The sequence below is a fragment of the Monodelphis domestica genome, chromosome 4, assembly GCF_027887165.1.
Source record: "Monodelphis domestica isolate mMonDom1 chromosome 4, mMonDom1.pri, whole genome shotgun sequence".
In the NCBI taxonomy this organism is placed as follows: domain Eukaryota; kingdom Metazoa; phylum Chordata; class Mammalia; order Didelphimorphia; family Didelphidae; genus Monodelphis; species Monodelphis domestica.
Genome location: NC_077230.1, coordinates 71,794,737 through 71,822,684, shown reverse-complemented (window position 1 = coordinate 71,822,684; position 27,948 = coordinate 71,794,737). Strand labels below are relative to the sequence as shown.

Sequence of the window (27,948 nt, the reverse complement as noted above, 5' to 3'; positions counted from 1 at the left end):
GAGTATGTCCAATTCTGGTTGATTGGACCAATATAAGCCCAGGAGGCTCCAACAGGTCAGGCACAAATGGCCCATATGATCTTTTTGGGTGGAGATGTCTCTCAATTTGCTCATTTCACGTTTCTTTTGAGCTACTATAATAATTCTGCTTTGCTCATAGAGCACAGCTCCTTCTTTGATATGATCACATAAAGTAGAATGGTCTTGTGCCATCAATTCCAGTGTCTCAATGAAAAATTCTTCATAGAAACCTTGAGAGTGTCCTTGTATCTTTGCTTCTGACAGTACATGTAAATTGAAAGAAAAAATATAAATTTTCTAATGACCACAACTATGTACTAATAGGGTAGGTGTACCTTTTGAACACTGTACAATTTCTCAAATCTTGGAATCAGATTGGATACTGTAGTAAGGGATTTTAGCAGGAGCCACAACACAGCAAGAGATCCTGTAACCAACATTCCACACAGAACTCTCAGAAGCTGGGGGACTGAAAGTCTGAGGCAGTTGCTCCACAGAGTTGCCCTGAGCACTCCACAGTGCCTTGCTGCATCGCCCTCTCAGCCGTTGAACCTTCTTGTTGGTTTCTTCCCTCTGTTCAACAGAAGCAGTCTTCACATGCTGGGTGAGCAAAGCCCTGGTTCACCAGGGGTGGATGACCCGATGGCTACCCTCACAAGGTTTAGCCGGCCTGTCGAAGCCGTTGCCCGGGGTGTGGCCACTGCCACATGCTAGCAGCTACTGGGAGCCACAAGTGAGAGCTGGGTGTCAGGTGGGGGTCAGAGGCTAGAGAGCTGCCCTAGGAGGGCACGACAAGCCCTCCATACCAATATGTAGTTAGTTAGTTCTTAGTTAGTTTTGAACCCTTTTTTAACCACCTATTACAATATTAGAACCCTTTCCCCTTCCATTTTCTATTGAACATTCATTTTTGTGCAGTATTTGCTTTTTACTATAGCAAATGTTGAAATCTCTGCTTCAAAAAGAAATGATGTCACAAATGAGAACATTCAAAAAGTTACTGGCATAGCCAAAAGGACAAGTAATTATAAATATTTTCCTTGAACATTAAAGAATGCCTTTAAGAAGAATGTAGTTCAATCTAATGTTGAAATCAAAAACTACTTTGAGCGAGTAGTTTGCATCATGTACTAAGGATGTCAAATATTATTGTGTTTCCTTAAAAAATTTAAAATATACCAGAATGTCCTTGTAAATTGGCCAGAGCATATTGGGGCTCTATGTACAGTTTTGGAACTGTGGGTATAAATTATTCTCCCAGTTCTGCTCATTTCATTTGTTATCAGTTTATATAAGTCTTCAAAAATTGTTCATTTTTATATTATTGATAATGATAGTATAAATTGTCCTTTTGGTTCTGCTTACTTCCCTCTGTATCAGTTTTATGTTCCTAGTTTCTCTGAAATATTCTATTTTCTCATTTCTAATTGCCTAACCATATTCTATTATATCCCCAAACCATAATTTGTTCAATTTGCCATTAAAAAAAAACCAAAAAACTGGAAACTAAAGGGACTTCTCTTCCTCCTAGCTCACCAACATTTTTAAATGTATAAAATAGGTTTAAAACAATCAGATACAGCCATATTTGGGAGAAAGTGCCAAAAGATTGTCAATGAAAATATGATTTATGTGCTAATTGTATTATATCATTTTGACCACCACTACATCCTTCTGACACTCCAAGAAATTGTATGTCTGTCTGCTGGGTCACTTTATCATTTCAAGCCCTCTGAAACCTCAGCGACCAGAGCAGTCAGGCTTTGCTCTCTCATTATTATTTTCTTACCATCATCCTTTGTATGTGATTAAACCATATAAGCATCAATAAGATATGGCAAGGCAGCTAGGTGGCTTAGTGAATAGAGTACCAGCCCTGGAGTCAGGAGGACCTGAGTTCAAATCCATTATCAGACATTTATTAGCTATATGACACTGAGAAAGTCACTTAACCCTGTTTGCCTCAGTTTCCTCATCTGTAAAATGAGCTGGAGAAGGAAATGACAAATAACTCCAGTATCTTTGCCAAGAAAAACCCAACTGGGATCACAAAGAGTCAGACATAGTTAATCAACTTAAGAAGTGAAAAGTATTGCTTATCACATTTTTAATTTTAAAAAATCTGGAGCATGATAGGAAGTACAGCATGGGAAATGAGTTCATAATAGGATGCCTCAATTCTTCTAATAACCTAGAACACACATACTCAAAAGAGATCTTTTATATCATCTCTCTGGAAATCTCCAATATTACAGTTGATAACACATCCATGTCTTCCCATCCTATGCCATTCTTGTCCCTGTCCTACCACAGGGAATTCTCCCAGTGTTTGGTTGGCTTTTCTTATTTTCTCCTGATTTGGGGAGAAGCAATGAGAGTTTTGTCTATTTATGTCCTTGGTAACCATTCCATCTTCTTTGCTAATTATATATTATTGTGATAACATTCTGTTTTTATTTCTCATATATTTTGGCCACTCACTCTCACCATGTAATTTCCAGTACCTTTCATGAATGTCCTTTTTTAATGTTTCTGCTACTTTCATTGGTATATAACAACACTGGTAGCATGCATTTTTCTTAAATGTGACTTTGCTTTCACAGGAAGACTGAGGTCATTAAAGAAATTATGCATCAATCCAGTTCTTGTTCTTGTTCAACAGTGGCCCCAACTCACTATCCATTTGAATTGTCTGATGGAATACTGATAGACAAGCTCTTTAGGTTATCAGTCCAAGAGCATATTAGAATCTGAGCAACAGACATTCTTCAAACATTTTGTCTTTCCTGTTCGGGTAGGTAAACCAAATTCTTTCAGTGATTACACATATCTTCCAGGAATCCAACATGACTGGATTCCTCAAGACTTAATTTACATAATATTCTTCTTGTACTTATTCTCCAAAATGAAGACTATGTACAAAGATATTGCATATATAAGAAATTCACTAAGCTCTGAGGTGATTTTTTAACATCAGAATGATACACTAATAAAAATGATATCTGAAATTATCCAGATTAGAACCACTAGAATCTTTGTTTCTGGACATACACTAATCATCAGCTTTAATCAGGAACAGAGAGGCCAATTTTCATGAAAATAACTTAACAAATTGTGGATTTTCAGTAATTTAATTTATAACGACTAAGAGGCATACAAAATGTCCCTCCATTGTGTAGCACACTACAAAAAATCATTGATATTTTGTGTCTCTGAGCCTTCAAACAATGGTCATCATCAGAAAACAGAATGCCAGGTTAGATTGACCGCAGAGGTATTTTATTACTAACTCTTCTCAATTTAAGAAGGCTAATATTAGGGGTAGGGTAGCTAATCAGATTTATAGATGTTAAGGAACCAAAAAAAAAAAAAACCTAATGAATAATGCTAAAAAATTGAGGCAAGTCCTAAATATCTAGCCAAAGGTGGAAATATGGATGGCTAGCAGAAAATTCCCTAAAGAAGTCAGGATACCTGGATTCTAGGTATTGAGCTACTACAAATAATAGTCTCAGAAAAGTAAAATAATGTCCTTGAGCTTTGAGTTTCTCATCTATAAAAGAAGACCAATGAATTTCATGCAAATATCGATACAGGTTGTAGTGTTTTAAATGAGACAAAGAAGAATAGCAGTTAGCATTTATTTGGGATATTAGAATTTGAAAATCTGCTTACAAATATTGTCTTACTTTAGCATCCCATTTTACAAAGAAAGAAACCAAGGCAGACAGAGATTAAGTGACTTGCTTGGGCTGGATTTGGATTTTTGACTACCTGACTCTAGGTTCAGCAATCTTACCTCCCGGGTGATTGATAGTCCAGGTTGTTTTCTGATTGTTAACTGTATATTGATTCTACTTGATTATAAATCTTTGAAGGGCTACCTATGTATCCCTCAGAAGGTTTGTATAGTGCTGGGCACATAAGAAGCTACTCAGTGAGTACTTGTCAGTGAATTGGTATATAAACTGTTTTGAGCATCTTTTGAATAAATCTTATGAGGATGGAGCTGTCCTTCAGATATGGGAAACAGAAGAGGGGTAGACAGAGGGGCAGCCCTGCCCTAGACTGTGCTTTAAATAGGTAAATGAAGGGTGGTCTCAGAGAAACCAAACTACTAAAGTCTAGGAAATTTATTACAGGGAGGATATTAAAACCAGAATTGGTTCTGGATTTAGGGTTGGAGGGTACATCACAGAAAATTAAATCCACAAAGATATCTAGCATACCTACAATCATCATAGAACCTGAGAGGCTATAGTTGCCAGTCACCTTTACCCTTCAATCCTACTTTCCATATACCCTTCAGGTAACAAACCCTTTTGTGGCATTTTCTTTTCACTTAAAGTTAATTTTTATTCTATTTCACTTGTATGAAAAAATAAGGAGGGGATTAGGAAAAAAAAATAGACTATGATTTACCTAGGATACTGTCTATAGGTGGTCCTGGATATAAATGCATTATTAATAATACTATGATCTCAAAGAAATACATCTACTCACTTTTAAAAAACATTTTCTCTTAAATGCTCCATTATTTTAGTTCATGAAATAATAAATTTTATCAAATTAACTACCTTTTGTAAATAAGAAACAATTATAATCAATTATTTTTATATCAATGGTTATTGACAAAGAAAAAATAATAGAAAAATTTGCCTGCAAGTATTTATAGGTGATGAAAAAATTTCAAACGCAATTAAACAATATTTAAAACAAACACTTATCTTCTCCTCTCCCCTTTTTCTCCTCCCAGGTAAAACTCTATAATAACCTGGATTTTATCAGAACACTTTTCAGCTGTTCTCCCACAGATAATATATGAATACAGAGTTTAACATGTACTATATAGTTCCTTTCACACATAGATACATACATTTTTATTTGCAAGTCCAATTCATTGACCTCTGCCCTCCCTAATTTGTTCATATATGAACTCAAGGATATAAATTTTCCCCCGAGTACTGCTTTGGCTGTAACCCATAGAGTTTGAAAGGATGTCTCATCATTGTCATTTTCTTCGATGAAATTATTGTTTCTATGATTTGTTCTCTAACCGATTTTGGAGAATCATATTATTTAATTTCCAATTAATTTTTGATTTGGCTCTCCATGTACCCTTACTGATCATTATTTTTATTGCCTTATGATCTGAAAAGGTTGTATTTATTATTTCTGCTTTTCTGCATTTGTTTGCCATGTTTTTATGACCTAGTATATGGTCAATCTTTGTAAATGTACCATATGCTGCTGAAAAGGAGGTGTATTCCTTTTTGTCCCTATTTATTTTTCTCCATATATCTATTAACTCTAATTTTTCTAAGATTTCATTCACATCTTTTACCTCTTTCTTATTAATTTTTTGATTTATATAAATTTGATAGTGGTAGGTTCAGGTCTCCCACTAGTATAGTTTTACTATCTATTTCCTCCTTCAATTCTATTAGTTTCTCCTTTAGAAATTTGGATGTTATACCATTTGGTGCATACATGTTGATTAGTGATATTTCCTCACTGTCTATACTCCCTTTTATCAGGATGTATTTACTTCCCTATCCCTTTTAATCAGGTCTATTTTTACTTTGGCTATGTCTGATATCATCATTGCAACTCCTTACTTCTTTCTATCAGTTGAGACCCAATAGGTCTTGCTCCAACCTTTAATTCTGACCTTGTGAGTATCTACTCGCTTCAGGTGTGCTTCTTGTAGACAACATATGGTAGGATTTTGGATTCTAATCCACTTTCCTATACATTTACATTTTATGGGTGAGTTCATTCCATTTATGTTCAAAGTTATGATTGTCACTTGTGAATTCCCTAGCATTTTGATATCCTCTCCTAGTTCTGTCCTTTCTTCTTTTGCTATATCCTTTTAAACAAGTGGTTTACTTTTAATCAATCCCCCTAATCCCTCCCTTAATATGCTTCCCTTTCTGGTCCCTCCCTTTTTGTTCCCTTCTTGTTTTTTTAGGGTCTGTTAAGGTCCCTCCCCTCTCCTTCCCTCCCTTTTTGTACTCCCTCCCCCTTCCCTCCCTTAGTTTTTCCTTCTCACTTTCCCTGTAGGATAAGATAGAATTCAAGATCCCAATGGATCTAGATGCTCTTCCCTCTCAGAATTGATTTCACTGACAGTAAGGTTTAAGTATTACCTATTAGCACTCTCTTCCTCTCATTCTTATAAGACTATATATATATAGTCTTATAAGACTCCCCCTTCCCTTCCCATGTGTATCTTTGTGGGATAAAGATTATCCTATTTATTTTATTTCTTCAAGTATCTCTTGGTACCATCTTTGATTCCCCCCCCCACCCTTTTTCTTTATTTTTCATATCATCTTATAGCCCTTAATGTCCCAAACTCTTCCTGTGAATGATTCTCCTAATTACTATAATAATGAATACATTTTTGAGTTACAAATAACATTTTCCCCATATATTTATATAGATAATTTGTAGCCCTTAAAGAAGAGCATTTGAATAAAAAAAAAACATTTTCACCTTTTCCCTCTCTTTCTTATTTACCTTTTCATGTTTCTCTTGATCTTTGTGTTTGAATATCAAACTTTCCACTTAGTTCTGGCCTTTTCTTTACAAATACTTGGAAGTCTTCTATTTTGTTGAATGCCCATACTTTCCCCTGGAAGTTTATAGTCAGTTTTGATTGATAGGTGATTCTTGGTTGAAGACCAAGTTCTCTTGCCTTTCTGAATATCATGTTCGAAGCCTTGTGGTCCTTTAGTGTGGAAGCTGCCAGGTCTTGTGTGATCCTGATTGGTGCTCCTTGTTATCTGAATTGTCTCTTTTTGGCTTCTTGTAGAATTTTCTCCTTAGCTTGAAAGCTCTGGAATTTGGCAATTAAACTCCTGGGAGTTGTCTTTTGGGAATTTAGTGTAGAAGGTGTTCTATGAACTCTTTCAATGTCTATTTTGCCCCCTTGTTCAAGAACATCAGGGCAGTTTTCTTGGATGATTTCTTGTATATGATGTCAAGATTTCTGCTTATTTCTGGCTTTTCAGATAGACCAATGATTTTCAAATTGTCTCTCCTTCCTTTGTGTAGTAGAGGCATGGAGAGAAACTGAGAGAACTTGTAAACCAAGATGCAAGAACCAGGGTTCCAAATGGAATGTTCCCAAGAGTTGGCAGTTTGAATTGCCAGGGGGAGGGGACTTGGGAGTCTCTCTCTCTCTCTCTCTCTGGCTTTGGACAGTTGAAATTGACAAGAAGGAGAAACTTGGCTTTTGAGTTGGTGGTCTATTTAACAGTTGAACTGGCCATGAGAAACTGAGAGACTTTGAACTTTGTTTTTCTCTGGGGTTGAAGCTGAGAAGGTAGACAAGCCAGGCTGATTTTGTGAAGAAGAAAGAAGACTTTGAACTGCTGTTGTCCTCCATCTCCCTAACTGTATTAGAGTCACAGTTTGTGATTGGACTACTATCTCAATCCCTCATTTAGATGAGGGACTTCCTCATCCCTCTCACCTCAGTTTCCCATCTTGTTATCACAATAAACCCCTTACCTGAGAAAGAAAAAAAAAGAGGGGGCAGCTGAGTAGCTCAGTGGATTGAGAGCCAGGCCTAGAGATGGGAGATCCTAAGTTCAAATCTGGCCTCAGACACTTCCCAGCTGTGTGACCCTGGGCAAGTCACTTGACCCCCATTGCCTAGCCCTTACCACTCTTCTGCCTTGGAGCCAATATACAGTATTGACTCCAAGATGGAAGGTAAGGGTTTAATTTTAAAAAAAAAAAAGTATCTTTATAGTTCACTCAGGGTGGAGGGAAGAATTTGGAGGAGAGGTTGGCAGGAAGAAGAGGGTTGGAGAAGGGAGGGGTTAAGGGGGGGGAGGAGATTAGAAAAATATACTGATCTATCAGCCATCAGTAGGAATCAGTAGACAAACCACAGAGTAAACCCCAGAGCAGAACCTTGTGTACCAGCATCTCTGAGTGGCAGCATCCCTCAGCATTTCTCATTCCTACCTCCATTACCAATAAGCAGCCTCAGGTTCCTGTAGCAGCTCTAGTCACAAGCGAGAGAGTAGAGCAGTCATTGCAAGAAGAAACGGTTCTCCTCAGTTTACCTTTACTGTATTTCATCTGTTTTCCTGATCTGTCACCTTGTCAGTGAGATATTTTATGTTTTCTATTTTGTTAGTCTTTTGACTTTGCTTTATTAATTCTTGCTGTTTTGCAAGATCATTGGTTTCTAGTCACCCAATTCTGGTCCTTAAGGCCAGGTTTTCTATTTTAATTTTTTGATTTTCTGCTATAATTTTTTGATTTTCTCTTTGAACCATTTCCCAATTTTCTTGCCAGAAGACTTTCATCTTTTTTGATAAGCTCCAATTTAAATTCTTCCAGAGCTTCTGGACAATTTCCATTTTCTTTAGAAGATTTTGTCTTTGTTTGAATTTGCTCCTGTATGTCCTCTGTAGCCTGGGTTTTCCTCCATAAAAATTTTCGAGGGTCACTGCCTTTTTTTTTTCTTGGAGGGTGTTTGTTGGTCCTGTGCACAATTTTCCATCACTGTGGAGGTTTTTCCCTTTCCTTTTTTGTCAGAAACTTGAGTGAGATGGTCAGGTACTCTGTGCATGGAGTTAAGGAGCAAGGATTTTGCCTGAGGCAAGCTCTCGAATCTCCACAGCCTCCGTTGTTTGCAGCTCCTCTCTGTGCTACCTTCCCAGGAGAGCCCACAGTCTGCCCTTCCCCACCCGCCAGGGTTTCAGGTGTAGCTGCTCTCAGGGGTAGGTCTTTGGTGGTCTTAGTCAGCTGCCAAGGATCTAGAGGTGCCCCTCGCTCACTTGCTGATTATGGTGCACACTGGCTCTGACTCTGGCTCCATAGGTGGGGTGGAGGAGGGTAGATCAGCTCACATTTGGGTGGGAGCTTTTTCACCACCTTATAGTGTGGAAATGCCCAAATCCCATGTACCTTCAATGTTGCACCCTACTGTAGAGTGTCTTTGTTCTTATGAAAATGGATTTTTGGTCTTTTGAGGTAGTCTATATCAGTGGGTGTTGAGGAGAGGAAGCGTCCCGCATGCTTATCCAGAAGTCCATATATACAGTTTTAAATGCACTTCATCAAAGTAGGAAGAGGCCAAAGCAAAATTCTTCAACTTTACAGTTAATTTGTCTCCAAAAAGACCTACAATTTCTCAGGGCCTACTCACAAGTAAAGCTACACTTTCACACCATCTTCATAAAGTGTAATTTGTGATTGCCATGGGAACATATACATCAATAATGAGGCATTAAAATGTTTCAACCAAATACATTTATATGCCATTTCCTTTAATAAGTGGGATGGATCACCTAAATAATCGTTTCCCGCCAAACAACTGAAATCAAGATTATTACCTTCTCTAGAGTGCCAATGAATTCATAATAGAAATCATTAGAAAGTCAAGAATTTAAAGGCCTTTTAACAATTCTTGTCCTATTTCTTCTGTGTACTTACATACAGAAAATTCCACAGTTCACAAATTTTCTCTCATCCCATATTCATTACAATTTAAGCAACTGTAAAGATATCATTCAAATCATATTTTAGGTTTTTAGTATCTATTCAAGTAACTAGACAGTCATGACTGTGACAAGACCATAAAATAAGTACATAATTCATATATGCAAGGACAAAAAGAGCTTATCTTTTAGGCAAAGAAACAAGGGATGATTCAAAAAAATAGTTTTTGCCTTGGTCAAGCCATTTTCTCTTAAGATACAATGGCACATTTGGGAATGTGGCAACAATTGCCCTACTCTGTAAGGAAACAGAGGCTGAAGTTACTCACCTGCCATGTATGTGCCTTCAGGGACTGAAGGTCTAACAAATACTATTGATCTGTGTACCTAAAAGGATTAAAGGTTTCTAAAGAGTTCATCTTTAGCTCCTAGAGGGATATATTTGACTTTCAGGTAATGTCAACATTGCCCTTCTATCACCCATCCACCTACTATTAGGGGAGAAAAAAAATCACAGAACTTGAGTTTAGAAAAGAGGTCATTTAACCTCCTAGCCCATGTAAGGACCCACCGTACTACACCACTGACTAGTTCTAGTTTAAATACTTCTGGTTAGGGGAGCTAGCCCATTTCTCTGTTAGTGATTTAAACCACTGAAAGGGTTCTCCTTCTGTTGAGTCAGAATCCACTCCCCTGGAATTGCCACCATTCTCCCTAGTTTAGCTCTCTAGTACCACATTAAACACTGGACTTTATCACTCAGACTAATTAAAAACCATCAGAAACTTCAGCTCTATAGAAAGAACACATGGGAAATGACAGTCAGGGAAATGAATACTGGTCCACGTGTCCAGGGTCTAAATGAAATTAGGATTCAAATACAAATCTGGCAGGAGGGAACTAACATTTTTAATAAACTTGGCCATAATTAATTTTTGTTTAGTCCTCAGGGAAATTTACATAGTGGGACAACCCTAGTGTGTTGTACATGAAGATAATAGGGGGAGATATGCAGACAATTACAAACATTTATTAAGTACTTTCTATGGTGCCAGGCAAAGGCAGCTAAATGGTATAGTGGATAAGAGTCCTGTTGGAGTCTGGAAGATCTGAGCTCAAATCCAGCCACAGACACTTACTAGCTGTGGGACCCTGAATAAACCACTTAATGTCTATTTACCTCAGTTCCTCATCTGTAAAATGGAGACAAACTGGTGAAGAAAATGGCAAACCATTCCAGCATCTCTGCCAAGAAAACCCCATGGACAATGTCTTTGGGGTCACATAAAATCTGATACGACTTAAGAACTGGCATTATTCTAAGTGCTAAGGATACGAATTAAAACAAAAAGAAATAAGATATCTTCTGGGAGCATTTTGTGTCTCAGTGGATGGAGAGTCAGGAACAGAGGTGGGAGATCCTAGGTTAAAATCTAGTTTTAGCCACCTCTTAGCTGGGCAAGGCACTTAATCCCCGATGCCTAGTCCTTGCTGTTCTTCTATCTTGGAACCAATACTTAATAACAATTTTACGACAGAAGTTAAGGATTGTTTAAAAGATAGCATCTTCCCTGTTAGTTGGAAAGGGAGAGTATACATGCATTGGGGGAACAGTGGGGAGGGGAATGAGCATCTTGGGTCTATTCACCCAGGCCTGTCCTGAAAGGGAGAAGGAGTTCTGACTTGACAGAAGAATACTGAAGGGTAAAAAGCCCCAGGCAATGAGGGACCTTCTAGAGTGAGAGGGCAATAGATGGATATAAGGAGATCTAGGGGAAAAAGGAGAGAGATTTGAATGTATAAAAAGGACTAGTGTAAATTTTGCAGGCCATATAAAATTTCTGAATACTTAAAAATATTTAGAAGGATGCATTAGAACAGTCGCTGATAATGTTATTACAGATGAATATTTCAGAATTTAAAAAAAAGCCTTGCATGGTACAAAATAACCCAAGTGTCAAGAAGAAAGGAAGGAAGGAAGGAAGGAGGGAAGGAAGGAAGGAAGGAAGGAAGGAAGGAAGGAAGGAAGGAAGGAAGGAAGGAAGGAAGGAAGGAAGGAAGGAAGGAAGGAAGGAAGGAAGGAAGGAAGGAAGGAAGGAAGGAAGGAAGGAAGGAAGGAAGGAAGGAAGGGGGGAGGGAGGAAGGAAGAAGAAAGGAAGAAAGAAAAAAGGAAGGAAGGAAGGAAGGAAGGAAGGAAAGAAGGAAGGAAGGAAGGAAGGAAGGAAGGAAGGAAGGAGGGAAGGAGAAGGAATGAAGGAAGGAGGGAGGGAGGAAGGAGGGAGGAAGGAAGGAGGGAGGAAGGAAGGGAGAAAGAAAGGAAGGAAGAAGAAAGGAAGAAAGAAGGAAGGAAGGAAGGAAGGAAGAAAGAAAGAAAGAAAGAAAGAAAGAGAGAGAGAGAGAGAGAGAGAGAGAGAAAGAAAGAAAGAAAGAAAGAGAGAAAGAAAGAGAGAAAGAAAGAAAGAAAGAAAGAAAGAAAGTCATATTGGACACAGCTAGGTAGCTCAGTGGATTGAGAGTCAAGCTGGTCCTAGGTTCAAATTTGACCTCAAACACTTCCTAGCTGTATGACCCTGGGCAAGTCTCTTAACCCCCATTGTCTAGCCCTTACTGCTCTTCTGCCTTAGAACCAATATGCAGTATTGATTCTAAGACAGAAGGTAAGGGTTTAAAAAAAATCATATTTAAATTTCTAATAGATCTGGCTTTAATGTTTTTCTTGAACCTGAGGTCTCTGCATTTCTAGGTACTGGATAGACCTGGATGTCTCATAAGCATGTCAGACTCAAGACAAAATGGAATTCATCATGTTTTCACACAAACCCATCCCTAATCCAAATTTCTTTATTTCTGTTGAGAGCACCTCAGTCTATACATCCAATAAGCTGACAAGCCGTCGATTCTACCTCCAGAACTTCTTTCACACCTGTCTCCTCTTCCACTCATACAGCCTTTATCCTGATGTAGGACTTTATCATTCTTTCCAGAACTACTGAGATAGCATCTTAATTGGATTTTCTGCTTCTATCCTATCCTCCACATAGTGTGCTAAATTGATAGTCCTTAAGATTCCAGTCTGACCACCTTACTCCCCTACTCAAAATATGCAATAACTCTTTATTTCCTCTGAGAAAATTCAAATTTCTCAGCCTGGCATTTAAATCCCTCCCCACAATCTACTCTCATCTATTGTTCTGGTCATTTCATATCATTTCACTCAATGCATTCTCTTTTCCAATCAAAGTGGCCTGAGGGCTGTTATCAATACATACATTTGTTAGTCCTTTCACTTATGTCTGCCTCTCCCTGACCCCATTTGGGGTTTTCTTGGCACAGATACTAGAGTGGTTCGCCATTCCTCCATCTCTACTTCTGCACAAGTGGTCCTTCATGAATGAATGAACAAAGAATTTATGCTGACTGTGCAAAACACTGGGCTAACATGGCTAATATGGAAAGGTTTTGTAAAGCTTAACATATATAATCAATATCATATGGCTTACTTCCCAAGGGGAAGGGAAGGGGCAGGAAGGAGAGAATTTAAGACTTGAAATTTTTTAAAATGAAACTGAGAAACATAAAACCTCTCTATTTATCCTCAAACTCTGGGCTAAGTGCTCAGGGATACAAATGGAATAGTTAAATAGTCCCTGATCTCAACGAGTTCACATTCTGAGTCTACAAGAGGAATGTATTCCTTCTTCATGTCTCTGGTAGAATCCCTAGTTTTCTTCAAAATACAATTCAGGAACCACCTCCTACACAAGGACTTTAATGATTCTCTTATCCCAATTTTCCCCTCCCCATTCCCAATAATTATCTACCATTGTATTGATCAGAATAGCTAAATCTTTCACAGTTGATCATCATTACAATATTGCTGTTAACTGTGCACAATGAACTCCCAGTTCTTATTCATTTTGCATCAGTTTGTATAGGTTTTTTTGAAACCATTCATTTCATACAATAGTATTTCATCACAATCACATGCCACAACTTGTCCAACCATCCCCCAATCAATGAGTAATTTGATGAGTAAATTGATGCTCAATTTCCAATGTTTTGCCACCATCAAAAGGACTTCTATAAATATTTTTTGTACATATTTTTCTTTTTCCTTTTATCTCTGGGATATAGACCTATTAGTGGTATTGCTGTCAAGGGGGATGCACAGTTTTATAGTGCTTGGGGCACAGTGACAATTTGTTCTCCAGAATAGTTGGACCAGCTTACCCCTCCACCAATAGTTCATTAGTGTACCTATTTTCCCTCATCTTCTCTAGTATTTGTCATTTCTGATAAGTGTGAGATGGTAACTCAGAATTATTTTAATTTGCATTTCTCTAAACAATAGTGATTGGGAACATTTTTTTTAACATGATTCTAGATAACTGATTTTTCTCCTGAGAACTTCATTGACCACTTATCAATTGGGAAATGGTAATCATTGGAATATATGTGACTCAATTCTCTTTATATTTGTGAAAAGAGGTTTTTTCAGAGAAACTTGCTATAAAAATTTTTGATACTACTCCATTATCTATAGTAACTTTTAGCAAAATGTACCTTCTCTAATTATGTCATATAATTAAGTCTATTTTTACTTTCCCTTTGTCTGAGGTTATAATTGATCCTTTTTTTACTTTAGCTGAAGCATAATAGATTCTATTCCAGACCTTTATTTTATCTCTATATATGTGTTTCTGTTTCAAGTGGGTCTCTTGTAAATAACATATTATTAGATTCTGGTTTCTAATTCATTCTGCTGTTTGCTTCCTTTTTATGGTTGAGCTTATCCCATTCCCATTCCCAGTTATTACTATTTCTTCTCTTTTTTCTTATTCCATTTTCCCCCTCTTTTTATATTGACTCCCCTACCCCCACCAAAAGTTTACTTTGTTTCTAACCACTGTTTCCCTTAATCTAACCTCCCTTTATCACCTTCCCATTCCTCTCATCCCCTCCCTTCCCCTCCTATTTACCTAATGGGTATGTAACATTTTGATTCACAAATGAGGTTATGTGTATATTCTTCCTTTTTAAAACCAACTCCAAGCATTGTCCACCACTCTCCCATTTACCCCTCCATTATAGAAGCTCTTCCTTGTATACTTACAAACTGTGAGGAAAATTTCCCTATTCTACCTCTCCCTTTTGTGCTCTCCTAGTGCTACCTTTCTTACCCCTTCCTTGGTTTTTAGAAATCACTCCAGCATAACTGATTCACACTCATGTCTTTTGTCTATGTAAATTCCTTTTAACAGTCCTAATAATGATAAAGTACTTAGGAATTACATGAATCATCTTTCTTTTTAGGATTGCAAACAGTTTAATCTTATTGAATCCTTTATGGACCTAAGAAAATGAGGCAGTTTTCCTTCATAATTTCCTGAAATGATACTTTGGCACTTTTTTCTTTTTGATGCTGGAATTTTAGCAGTTCAATAATTCTTAAATCACTCTTCTTAATCTATTTCCTAGGGCAATTATTTTTTGTATGTGACAGTTTACATTTTCTTCTATTTTTCCATTCTTCTGACTTTCTTTTAATGTTTCTTGATGTCTCGTGGAATCATTAGCTTCCACTTGCTCAGTTCTATTTTTTAAGAACTAATTTTCTTCAGTCAGCTTTTGTACGACTTTTTTCAATTTGGCCAATTCTGATTTTTGTACCTTCTTTTCAATTTGGCCTATTCTACTACTTATGGAGTTGCTTCCTTAAGTGAAATTTTGTGCCTCTTTTAGCACTGATCCAATTCTGTTTTAAAAAATGTTATTTTCTTAAATTTCTTTGTGTTTCTTTTACCAACCTGCTAATTATTTTTTTTATAATTTTCTTGCATCATTCTCATTTCTTCTCCAAATTTTCCTCTACTATTTTATCTCTTTAACTTTTTAGAAATTCTTGTTGGGTTTGTGTCGAATTAACATTTTTCTTTGAGTCTTTGATTATAGTTGTTTTTACATATATATATTTCTGAGTTTGTTTCTTGGTCTTCATTACAACAAAAGTAGGATTTTATGGTCAAATTCTTTTTGTATCGTTTGTTCATTTTTCCAGCCTATTTCTTGATTTTGTGTTTTATATTAAAGTTAGGCTCTACTCACCTGGGAGTTTGAAGGCACCATATCAAATTTCGGCCTGTGTGTGTGTGTGTGTGTGTGTGTGTGTGTGTGTGTGTGTGTGTGTATTACTGTTCTCAGTGTTTGTTCTGGAATCTACCAGTTTTTAGTGCTTACAAGGTGATGTGAATGGTCACTGATCTTCCAGTCTGTACTCTGTTCTTTATGCAGGAGTAGCCCCTGCTCCCCTGGAGCCACCAGAACCAGCACTCCTGTTGACCCTAGAACTGTGATGAAGGCTATTGCTCTTTTCTAATGGCCACAATTGCTCCTCTCCCACCCTGGAATTGCAACCCAGAACTGCATACAGACAAAACAGTTGCCCATCAGTGCCAGTGGTTCCCTCATATTTAATTATGAAGGTGCAGTTATTAAAATGATGTTAAAACATAATTTTCTGAAGCAGGATCCCAGTGGAAACATCAGAGAACAAAAAATCCAATAAACATAAGTTTTTCTAGATGAAGGTAGACTTAGGTGTGCTGTGGATAGATTACTGGCCCTTGAATTAAGAACATTTGAGTTCATAGTATACAAGAAACCCAAAGATTGAAGCTTTGGGGACAACACCCCACTATTTGACAAAAACTGGGAAAATTGGAAAACTGTATGGGAAAGATTAGGTTTAGATCAACATCTCACACCCTACATCAAGATAAATTCAGAATGGGTGAATGACAAATATAAAGAAGGAAACTATAAGTAAATTCAGTGAACATAGAATAGTTTACCTGTCAGAGATATATGGGAAAGGAAAGATTTTAAGACCAAGCAAGGGAAAGAGAATATTACAAAATATAAAATGAATAATTCTGATTGCATTAAACTAAAAAGTTTTTGTACAAACAAAACCAATGCAATCAAAATTAGAAGGGAAGCAACAAATTGGGGGGAAAATCTTTATAACAAAAACTTCTGACAAAGGTGTAATTACTCAAATTTATAAGTAGCTAAATCAATTGTACAAAAAATCAAGTCATTCCACAAATGATAAATGGGCAAGGGACATGAATAGGCAGTTTTCAGATAAAGAAATCAAAACTATTAATAAGCACATGAAGAAGTGTTCTAAACCTCTTATAATCAGAGAGATGCAAATCAAAACAACTCTGAGGTATCACCTCACACCTAGCAGATTGGCTAACATGACAGCAAAGGAAAGTAATGAATGCTGGAGGGGATGTGGCAAAGTTGGGACATTAATGCAATGCTGGTGGAGTTGTGAATTGATCCAGCCATTCTGGAGGGCAATTTGGAACTATGCCCAAAGGGCGATAAAAGAATGTCTACCCTTTGATCCAGCCATAGCACTGCTGGGTTTGTACCCCAAAGAGATAATAAGGAAAAAGAGTTGTACAAGAATATTCATAGCTGCACTCTTTGTGGTGGCCAAAAATTGGAAAATGAGGGGATGCCCTTCAATTGGGGAATGGCTGAACAAATTGTGGTATATGTTGGTGATGGAATACTAGAACTGGAGGAATTCCATGTGAACTGGAACAACCTCCAGGAACTGATGCAGAGTAAAAGGAGCAGAACCAGAAGAACATTGTACACAGAGACACTGTGGTATAGTCTAATGTAATGGACTTCTCTACTAGCAGCAATGCAATGATCCAGAACAATTCTGAAAGACTTATGAGAAAGAATACTATTCACATTCAGAGGAAAGAAGAACTGTGGGAGTAGAAACATAGAAGAAAAACAACTGCTTGATCATATGTTTCCATGGGGATATGATTGGGGACGTAGACTCTAAATGATCACCCTAGTACAAATGTTAATAATATGGAAATAGGTCTGGATAAATGACATATGTAAAATTCAGTGGAACTGCTCATTGGCTATGGGAGGGGGGTGGGAGGAGAAGAGGGAAAGACCATGAATCATGAAACCATGGGAAAATATTCTAATTTAATTAAATAAACTTTAAAAAAAAGAATATCTGAGTTCAAATAATCTCAGATACTGACAAGTTGTGTGATTTAGTCAAGTCACTTAACTTCTGTTTCTCTCAGTTGCCTCAATTGTAAAATGGGGTTAATAATTGTACCTACCTCAAAGAAACTATGCAAACAATCTAGTTGAATCCCCAAATTTGACAGAAAAAAAATGGATACCTGGAAAAAAGATTTTAAAAGTTACAGAGTGAAGTTATGAATAAGCAAGAAAGACAGATGAAAGGAAGAAAAGAAAGAAGGAAGAAAGGGAGGAAGGAGGATCAAATGAGGTATTTGTAAAATGCTGCCTAGCACAATGCCTGGTATATAATAGACTCTCAGTAAGTCTTCGCTCCTCCCTCCATCCCTCCGACCTTCTTTCTTTCTCTCCCTCTTTTCCTCCTTCCCTCTCTTCCTTCCTTCCTTCCATCTGTCCATCCTGGCTTAGTCACAACTTAACTAAAACTTTTAAAATCATTTTTCCTTTCCAGGTATCCATTTTTTTTTCTGTCAAATTTAGGGACTCAAAGAGATTATTTGCATAGTTTCTTCCTCCTCTAACATTCTACGTCTATGATCTTAAATGTTATTTTTCTTTCCTCAATCCAGGTAATTTGTTTTTCTAAAAAATTTAAAACTTTTATCAGTACATCAGAGTGGGAATGTGTGTGTGAGCCTATTTGTTTTGTTCACAAACAAGGTTAATAAAGAATTTGAGCAGGAATTAGATGTGCCTTCTCAGAATTAGGTAGTCTTTCAGGTAGACATATTCAAATTCATAACATTGAATGAATATATACTATGAAACATTAATTCAACATTGTTTCTAACAACGTTGTGTAAAACCTTGCACCTAAAATTTCTGTCCCTACTTATCTGTTTTATACTATAGAATTGTTCCCAATAAGGAAAAATCTCTTGTGTTTTTTAGATAAAGAAAGCTATTAGGTACTCTCAAATGTGTAAGGAAATTTCTATATCCTGTAAGAAACCATTGTACTTAGCTTCAATAGTCCTTTTACTTCTGCTTATTCAGGAGTCAATCAAAAAGAACCTCTAATTAAGACTTGCAGTCCCCTGATGTTACCGTGAACTTAACACAAGTCTCAAATAAGCCACTCAAAATTTAATGTACTGATCAATTCTCAAATATGAATAGTCTAAATTTAATTCTTTAAAAGTCAAACCACAGAATACAATTTAAGTAAATTAATAGTTACTGTAATACTTTTCAGTATTCATTCTCAAGTAGCTTTGAACCATTAAAACACTTAGAAAAAAGTTCAAGAGTATGTATTGGAGTTATAATGTAAGCTTTTTCTGTGGCTATTTTTTCTTTTAAACCTTTTAGTGGTAGGATAAAAATAATTGTTTTGTTATTGTTTTTTAAGATTATAACAGGATGAAAATAACCTTTGTAATAGATAAAGGATTATGAGAATACAGCACTTTTCCAAGATTTATCTATTCCCAAAGACCAAAGATCAACAGATTGCTTATATCCTGATAGAAAAGTGATGAGACTCCCCCAACCCCCCCTTTTGGACATGGTTAATGCACGTAATGATTCTATGTGAACTTGACCCTGGTGCTACATTAAGGCTGGTTAAAGGTGGTCAAAGGGAGCTAGTTGTGAAGGAGGAAGGTGTGGAAGGGTAGGAGCCTTGATAGGATGACTCCTACTCTCTCTCTCTCTCTCTCTCTCTCTCTCTCTCTCTCTCTCTCTCTCTCTCTCTCTGTCTCTGTCTCTGTCTCTCTCTCTCTCTCTCTCTCTCTGTCTCTGTGTGTCTCTCTCTCTGTCTCTCTCTCTCTCTCTCTCTCTCTCTCTCTCTCTGTGTGTCTCTCTGTCTCTCTCTTTCTCTCTCTCTGTCTCTCTCTTTCTCTCTCTCTCTCTGTCTCTCTCTCTGTCTCTCTCTCTCTCTCTCACTCACTCTCCTGGGTTGTGCTGTCAAGGGGTGCTACTCAGGAAATTGGGGTTCCCCTGGTGTGTGCAGGTGATGAGAAGATGAAGGAAGGTCTCCCCTGTCAGGTGATATAAGAGGTACCCCAGAGTTCCCAGTAGTAGGGGAGGGGTCTTGATTGGCACTCAGTTATGGCTGATCCAACCACAACAAATTACCTTCCTTTTAGCTCCTATAAATAAGTCACTAGAAATATCTGACTGCATGTAAGGTTTAATGGGCAATGACTATAAGGAAAGTGGGGGAAGTCGGGGTCCCTGATTTGACCCCCTAAAGGTCTGTCACTCAGGCAGCTGTCAAGCCAACCCGAGTTTCTCCTTCCCTTACCCACTGATTCTCCCAATCCTATTTATACTACTATTGGGCTAAGGAACAGTCTGAGCAGATGTGAAGGGCAAAGGGAGAGAGCCAGGCTCTTGGGCAGAGTTCACGACCTTCTGGGGTCTGAAGAGTCTTGACACTCTGTTGAGAAGTTCCCTGAGGTACTATTTTGTTGAGTAATCTCAGGGCTATACACAGGTGAATCCTTTATTGGCTCTTGGCAAGATCCCCAGCATGGGAAAGCTTCCTGCCTGTTCGAGGCCTCCATTCCAAAAGCCCAGAATTCTTCACAGAGCTTTACTAAGTCCCTTCTTCTTTCCCAGCATCCTTTGCTCCCAACGGTCTGTATTGCCCATCAACTCTTCTTTCAATGTTCCATCTTTTCCCCTTTTGTACCTGCCCTTTCATGCAAGAATTTGTTCTGTTTGATAGTATTTGTTTGTAATAGAAGATTTTGTTTTTCTTACTTTCTCATTTGGAGGAGGGAAAATAAGAGCAAGAGAAGATAGATGTGAAAAATAAAAAAAAATTAACTTGAAAAAGATATTTAAAGATTTAACTCCGTGTTTTAGTTTCTAGCTATAAAGCAACTTCATGTCCAAATCCTCAAAATGTGGGCAGACTGAAGGATAGTCATAAAATAAGGATGTGGCACTATTTTGTATGCATGAATTATCTTTTATCTATATTATTATTCCTATGTATTGCTGTTCTAAAGCGACAATGCCAGGATGCACCTCTGGCACTTTTCAGATACTACATTACATCACTTCCACGAAGGATCCCCTTTGCATATAAAGTTCTACATTATGCTCCTGGGAAAGTTGGGGCATTTGTACAATTCATTATTTTTGTCTTTCAAGAGCTAATAGTCTAAAAACTAAAGACAAGAAAATAAAAATATGTTGTAAAACAGAGATGGTAAGTATTTTCATTTCCAGATTATATGACATCAAGATCAATAAACATTTGGTATATGCCTACTATGTGTCAGACATTGTACTAAGGATTAGGGATACAAAAAGAAGTAAAAGCTGGTCCCTGCCCTCAAGGAGCTTACACTCTAACAGGGGAGCCAAGATGTAAATAAATCTCTACACAGCAAGTTATAGAGATAATCAGGAAATAAGGAACAAAGAGAAGGCCAAGGAATTAAGGGATGAATGGGGAAATCTTCCTCTAGACGATGGAATTTTAGTTGGGACTTGAAGCCATGGAAGTCAGCTGGTGGAGTGTAGGAGGGAGAGTGTGCTAGGCATGAAGGCAGCCAAAGACAAAAAAGCCCAGAATTCTTCATGGAGCTTTACTAAGTCCCTTCTTCTTTCCCAGCATCCTTTGCTCCCAACGGTCTGTGCTGCCCATCAACTCTTCTTTGTATCTGAGAGAGGGCGAGTCTGGTTTGTGGCACAATCAGGAGACTAGTGTTGCTGCATGAAAGGGTAATTGTCAGGGAATGATGTGTAAGGAGACAAGAAAGGTTGGAGGAGGGATGGGTCATGATGGACTTTGAATGCTAAACACGGAGAGGAGTCAGAAAGTGAACGCCAAGAAAACATAAGAAAAAGGACCAAAATCACTAACGATTTCAAGATGATAACAATTTAGTTAAAAATCTACACACCAAGCAGATAAAAGAGAGATTAATACAAACAGAAGATTACAAGAACATCCAAAAGATTACAGACTTCTATAAATGTTGTTTCAAGAAACAGAAATTAAATTAGAACCTAACTAAACCCAACTCAGCATTATGTTTCCAAATAGCATGAGAGAAATCAAAATCATGAGAGAAGTTAAAGAGGAAAAAAAAGTTCAGTTATGACCTACACAGCAGAAATCATAAGATGGACAGAAAAATAACTTGAATCTATGGTGGCAAGTCTTTCCAAAGAAATAAAAGACAGAACAGATGGAAATTCAAACATACTGAAATGAAAAACAATCTAGAAGAAGGAGAGACTCAAAATAATACCACTAAAAGAACACATGATCTCTAGATGAGCAAAACTCACTGATTTCAAAGGCAGAACTAAAGAATCATGTCCTTTCCAGAAGAATGTGATATGCTAAAAGAAAAAATAAAGCAATAACAAAAAACCCTTAAACATCACAATGTAAGAAATAACATAAGAAAAATAGACAAAAATTCTGTAAACAAATAATAAAAGACCAAAACACACACACACACACACACACACACACACACACACACACAAACACACACACACACACACACACACACATCATCATCATCATCATCCCTAACAGATCATTGGCAAGGGGGAAAAAAAGTTTATAATTCTGTATTGGTTCTAAAGACACATAATGGGAGTTAAGTGACTTACCCAGGGTCACACAGCTAGGAAGTATCTGAGGTGAAATTTGAACCCAGAGTCCAACCTAGCTGTCCCCAATAGTGAGTAAATTTAACAACTCCAATGGCAAGCAACAACTCATGCAGGTGCCTGGGTATAGAAAAGTATTTAGATTATTCAGAAGCATCTTTTAAAACACAGAGATAGGGGGCAGCTGGGTGGCTCAGTGGATAGAGAGCCAGGCCTAAAGATAGGAGGTCCTGGGTTCAAATCTGACCTCAGACACTTCCCAGCTGTGTGACCCTGGGCATGTCACTTAACCCCCATAGCCTAGCCCTTACCACTCTTCTCCTTTGGAACCAATACAGTATTGATTCTGAGATGGAAGGTAAGGGTTTAAAATTAAAAAAAATAAAATAAAACAGATATACAAGTGTCAAGTTGGGATTAGAAGGATAAAGAATGATAACAGGTTTATGGAGAATATATAGAGCCAAGAGTTATCTTTCTGCAAATGAAAAAAATATATGGGCATATGATTTGGGGTTGTGGTTTTTAAAAGATCACTCTATTATAAATATGAATAATATGGAAATAGGTTTTGAGTAATGATATGTATAATCTAGTGGAATTGATTGTCAGCTCCAGGAGCAGGGCGGGAAGAGCAGAGGCAGAGAACAGGCATCATGTATCCATGAGAAAATATTCTTTAAAAAATACTGTGAAAATGAACAAAGAGATTATTTCTGGGGAAAATAAGGAAGACAGAAACACTTCTTTTTTTAAAAAAATCAATTAATTAATTTAGAAATTTTCCACGATTACAAAATTCCTGTTCTTTCCCTCCCTTTCACCAGAGCCAATGAACAATTCCACTGGGTTATACAAGTATCATTGTTCAAAATCTATTTCCATATTATTAATATTTGCAATAGAGGGATCATTTAAAGTCAAAATCTCCAATCATTTCCCCATTGACCCATGTGATCAATCATATATTTTGACAGAAATAGTTCTGTCAGGCCCGGTGAACACAGAGATAAAGTCCTGAAGGACCATTTCCTGATATTTTAGTTTCTTATTTATTCTTTTTTTTCATCTACACACTGTGATTTTTTTTTTGTTCCTCTGGTCTAATTGGATGGTTATCAAATTAAACACATACATATATACTCACACGAATAGCCGTGTATTTGAGAAAGCCTAGATACAAAATTCAAATAAAAACCACTCATGACTTTGAGGCTTTACCTCACATCCTGCAAACTAGCAAAGATGAATATGTAAGATGGGAAGAGACAGTGTTGGAAGCATTGTGTAAAGTCAGGCACACTAATAAAATGGTGGAACTGTGAATTGGTTCTGTCATTGTGGAAAATAATTTGGAATTATGTTAAGAGTGTAATTCAAAGGGGGCAACTGGCTGGCTCACTGGATTGAGAGCCAGGCCTAGAGACAGGAGGTCCTGGGTTCAAATGTGGCCTCAGACACTTCCCAGCTGGGTGACCCTGGGCAAGTCACTTGACCCCCATTGCCTAGCCCTTACCACTCTTCTGTCTTGGAACCAATACACGGTATTGATCCCAAGATGGAAGGTAAGGGTTTAAAAAAAAATTTTTTTTAAAAGAATGTAACTAAAAGATCCATACATTCCTTTTGCAAAATAGTATATGAGCATAATGGAAGATTGCATGCAATAAAAAATTCTGAGTATGATGAAGTCTGAAAAACATGGATTTATATGAAATGAAGTAAGCAGAACCAATAAAACAATATTACAATGACGTAAATGTAAAGAGCAATGACAAAATCTAAAAAGAACAAGAACAACAGTGCCCTGTTATTTATGGGAAATATCTAAAAATAACAAGAACAACAATGCCCTGTTATTTATGGGAAATATAATACTCTGATATTGACTGACAGTTGATTTGAGTTCTCGCCCAAGTTTGTCAGCTGGAATGGTCCAAGCAGAAGAAAGCATCCTGCTCAGTCTAATTATATATAAAACTGTTTATTGTAATATAAGAAAACTTTAGAAAAAGGGAGAGAAAAAGGAAAAAACAGTTAGGAAAGTCCCTTAATCTAATAAATTCTATCTATACCAACCCCCCGATTTTCTGGCCTGTGAGGGACTGCTTCATCCTTAACACAGTCAAGGCTAAGCTCTCTTCCTCTCTCTCTGTGCCCCGAAATTTCTATCTTTATAAACTATACTAAAATTAATTTATAAGTAACTTTTTTTCCTTCTCTCCAGCTCAGAAACTAACTCCAGACAGGCTCCTAATAAGACAACTTTCTCCAGGTCTTGATGGCCTCCTCCTCCTCCATAAAGTGTCACAGAGAGAAACCTCCATCAGTCTCTTTCTAGATCAATGTTATAATCCACCAACTTCTCCAAACTTTTCCAAATCTTCTTTCACCAACTGCCCTCAGGACTTTCCAGGGGAAAAAGCCTCCAATCTCTGAGTGGTTTCCTTGCTGAGTGGCAGTTACTTCCTCCTCCAGACTTGGCAAAATTCCTAAGGAATCTTCAGAGGAATTCCAGCTGATTTCTTAAGGCCACCTGCCCACACCTTAATACACAATCTTGTCCATCAAACCTATTTCCTAACAAACTCTTAATTAACTAATGAATATTCTTCTACACCACCCAGAAAGGGAATGTTCAATAATAATAGTAATTAAGTAAGGTCTCCTAGAGGAGAAACCACCTCCCTTTGCAGATGTGGCATGATATATATATATATATATATATATATATATATGAGATTGATATATATATATCTCATATATATATATTTGATATACTCATACTCATACTCATGCTGATATAGCAATCAATTTGCTGAACTACTTCCTCTTTTCCCCATAGATATACCTTTGATTTGATACAAAGGATGACTCTGAAGGGATGGTGAAGGACAAAAGATATCAAAATTTAATAGTTAAAAAAATTCTTTTTAAATTTTAAAAAATAGTAAAAAAAAAGAAAGAAAAAAGAAAACTGGGTAAACATTATATCATATGTTAAGAAACCTAAATATGGCCTAAATTGCTCCACTCAGCAACAGGCTTATCCTCAAATCAGAAGCAGACAGGGATGAGAAATAAAGATCTTCAATCCAATTTTCTTTGTGAAAATCATATACATGTTTAATGTGTTGAAACTGGCAGTATTTTTGTCTATTTTCATGCCAATAAAAGTTATTAAAGCTGAATTGAACTCAGGCTTTCTGTTGGCTAGAAACTATAACATTCAGCATTTTTAGGTTAGTAACAGAGTAGACACGGAATTTAGAAGTGCTAAATTACAAGAATATTGAATGTAGAAGAGAACTTAGCCCTCTTCTTTTATAAGATGTGGTCAGTGTGGCTCAGAAAGATCATGTGCCTTCCCCAAGATCACAATAAATAGTTGGTTGCAGAGCTGGAACTGTAATACGGGTTTCCAGATACCCAGCTACAGTGTTTTTGCCACCATGTTGCTATTTGTTGTTGTTCAGTTGTTTTGCAGTCCTTCCCAATTCTTCATGACCTCATTTGGTGTTTTCTTGGCAAATATACTGGAAGTGGCTTGGCATTTCCTTTTCCAGATTATTTTACAGATGAAGAAACTGAGGTAAAAAGAGTTAAGCATTTTGCCCAGGGTCCCTCATCTCATAAATGCCTGAGGCTAGATTGGAACTCGGGGGGGGGGGGGGGGGGGGGGGGGGGGGGGGAATAAAATCTTTCGAGAGTCACCTTTGGAGGATTTATACAAATCATAGTCAGCATAATTTAGAGAATCACGAGATATGGACACTTCGTTGCTATATATATGCTCATGGGTACCAATCGCTCAGACCCTTAGTTTTCCTTTCTATAATATGAGGACACCACTACTCGGATTTCTTTCTTCACAGCATTGTGGCAAGGAAAGCATTCTGAAAACCTTACAGTGATTATTGTTTCTTGTTCAATGAATGAATTCCTGTCATTTAAACACACTCTCTGAATTGGAATAAAATAGCTAGTTCATAATACTGCTCTTCTAGTTACCAGCCCATAAACATGTTTTGTTTTGTTTTGTTTTTTAATTCTAAGATACTAGTTACCTCCAGTCCTAGATTGTGACTACATCTCTGAATGCTAAGCAGGCCAGCTATCACCCTGATATCTTCCTAATGATTCTAATAGCAAGTTTTCCTTTCTGTTTGTATTCTCAGGTGAGATGTGGATGAACTATGCCTCTTATTCCCTTGAAGATTCTTAAAGCAAACATAAAAACAAACCACGTTGTCTCTTGGTGGATGAGATCTAAGGAAACCCATCATGATCAAAGAAAAACTATTTTCTTCAAATCACGTCACTAATTTTCATAATTTGTAATGGTAGTTTGCACAGAAACAACACTGAAAAGAAATGATGCATCATAAAAATATATTATCCAGATGGTTTTGATTTAATAACATAGCAACAAACTCAAACAGGCATTTTGCCTTATCCCAAATAGAAAGCACAAGACATTAAAATGTCATCATAGATGTTAGAGACAGAAAAACAGTATGAAGAATAAAAAATGGAGACTGTGTGCAACATTAATTTCACTTTATGCAACGTTTAGAAACAGTATAAAGTATCAATAATTTATGAAGGAAATGTGCAAGGCTTAAATTTGAAAAAAATCCTGATTTTTATTATTGGGTTGTAATAATAATGACTGCCCTTCAGGTCCTTTTACTAGGATTTTGTCAGAAATCTATTTTTAAAGAACCCCTAGATCCATCAAATCGAATATATTGTTTTATAAACAGTAAATGTCATGGAACTGGCTGAGAAATTACTTATTAGATTGAAGTTGATACTTATTCAGAAACATTTTTCATCTTTCCTTAGGATCCTTGGGTAAATATTTAGGGAAAAGGCATGATTTCTTAAAACACTATATTAATGACTGACCTTAGAATCTATAAGTTGACTTCTCATGGTCTTCTATGTCAAGAATAAACTTCTTATTTCCCATGAAAACTCTCTGCCTGGACTCTCTTTTTCTCTGTTGCCTGATTTATTTTATCCTATATCTCTATTCACCCTTTCATTCCTAGAGGGTCTTAATTAATCTAATTTAATTTGTTACAATGTCCAGCACCTGTATATGGGCTAAAATAATTAGATCCCTGCATCCGGTCTTGTGACATAGTAGTAACTTAAAAATCATGGAATGATTGATTGATTGGTACTTAAATATTTTTGAAAATGAACAAAATTTGCAATTTTGTAAAGAATTCTATTATCTTAATGCTCTTCTCTCAATACTGGCTGATAAACCCAGCACAGTATCTTCCTTAACCAAACCAACTCTTCCTACTGACTTTCCTATTTCTGTTTATGGTGCTGAGGTGTGGAACCTCAGAGTCATCTTACATTCCTCCCTCTCATTTCAGCCTCCCATCTCCATTCAAACAGTTACTAAGTCCTATTTATTCATATTTCCTTAATGCTTTATGCCTCCATATTGCCCTTTCCATTTCCAATACCATCTAGTTTGGGCCTTCAATCTCAATAAAAATTCCTTTTTTATTGATGTCCCCACCTATCCAACCTAAACCATTCTATAGCAAACTGTCTTAAAGCACACTTCCAGTTCCTTTGTACAAAAATGTGCAATGATTCCTATCGTCCACAAGTAAGATTTAAATTTCTCAGTCTGGTATCCAAAGCCTTCCAAAATACTGCTCCAATATGTTTTACTACTCATATATATATATATATATATTTAACCTGAAGACACCTACACCTGGACATCACACACACACACACC

The 27,948-nt window shown here is 37.0% G+C and overlaps 1 protein-coding gene and 1 long non-coding RNA gene across 2 annotated transcripts in view; one reads left to right on the top strand and one right to left on the bottom strand.

Annotated features, from left to right (window-relative positions):
• Positions 1 to 27,948, bottom strand: part of NECTIN3 (nectin cell adhesion molecule 3) — a 203,227-nt gene that overhangs the window by 58,983 nt on the left and 116,296 nt on the right. The gene's annotated exons all lie outside the window — the stretch shown is intronic.
• On the top strand, positions 248 to 27,149 carry LOC107652341 (uncharacterized). Its single transcript, XR_001629792.2, has 3 exons — positions 248 to 625; positions 2,625 to 2,815; positions 26,354 to 27,149. It is a non-coding gene; the product is annotated as an uncharacterized LOC107652341 (long non-coding RNA).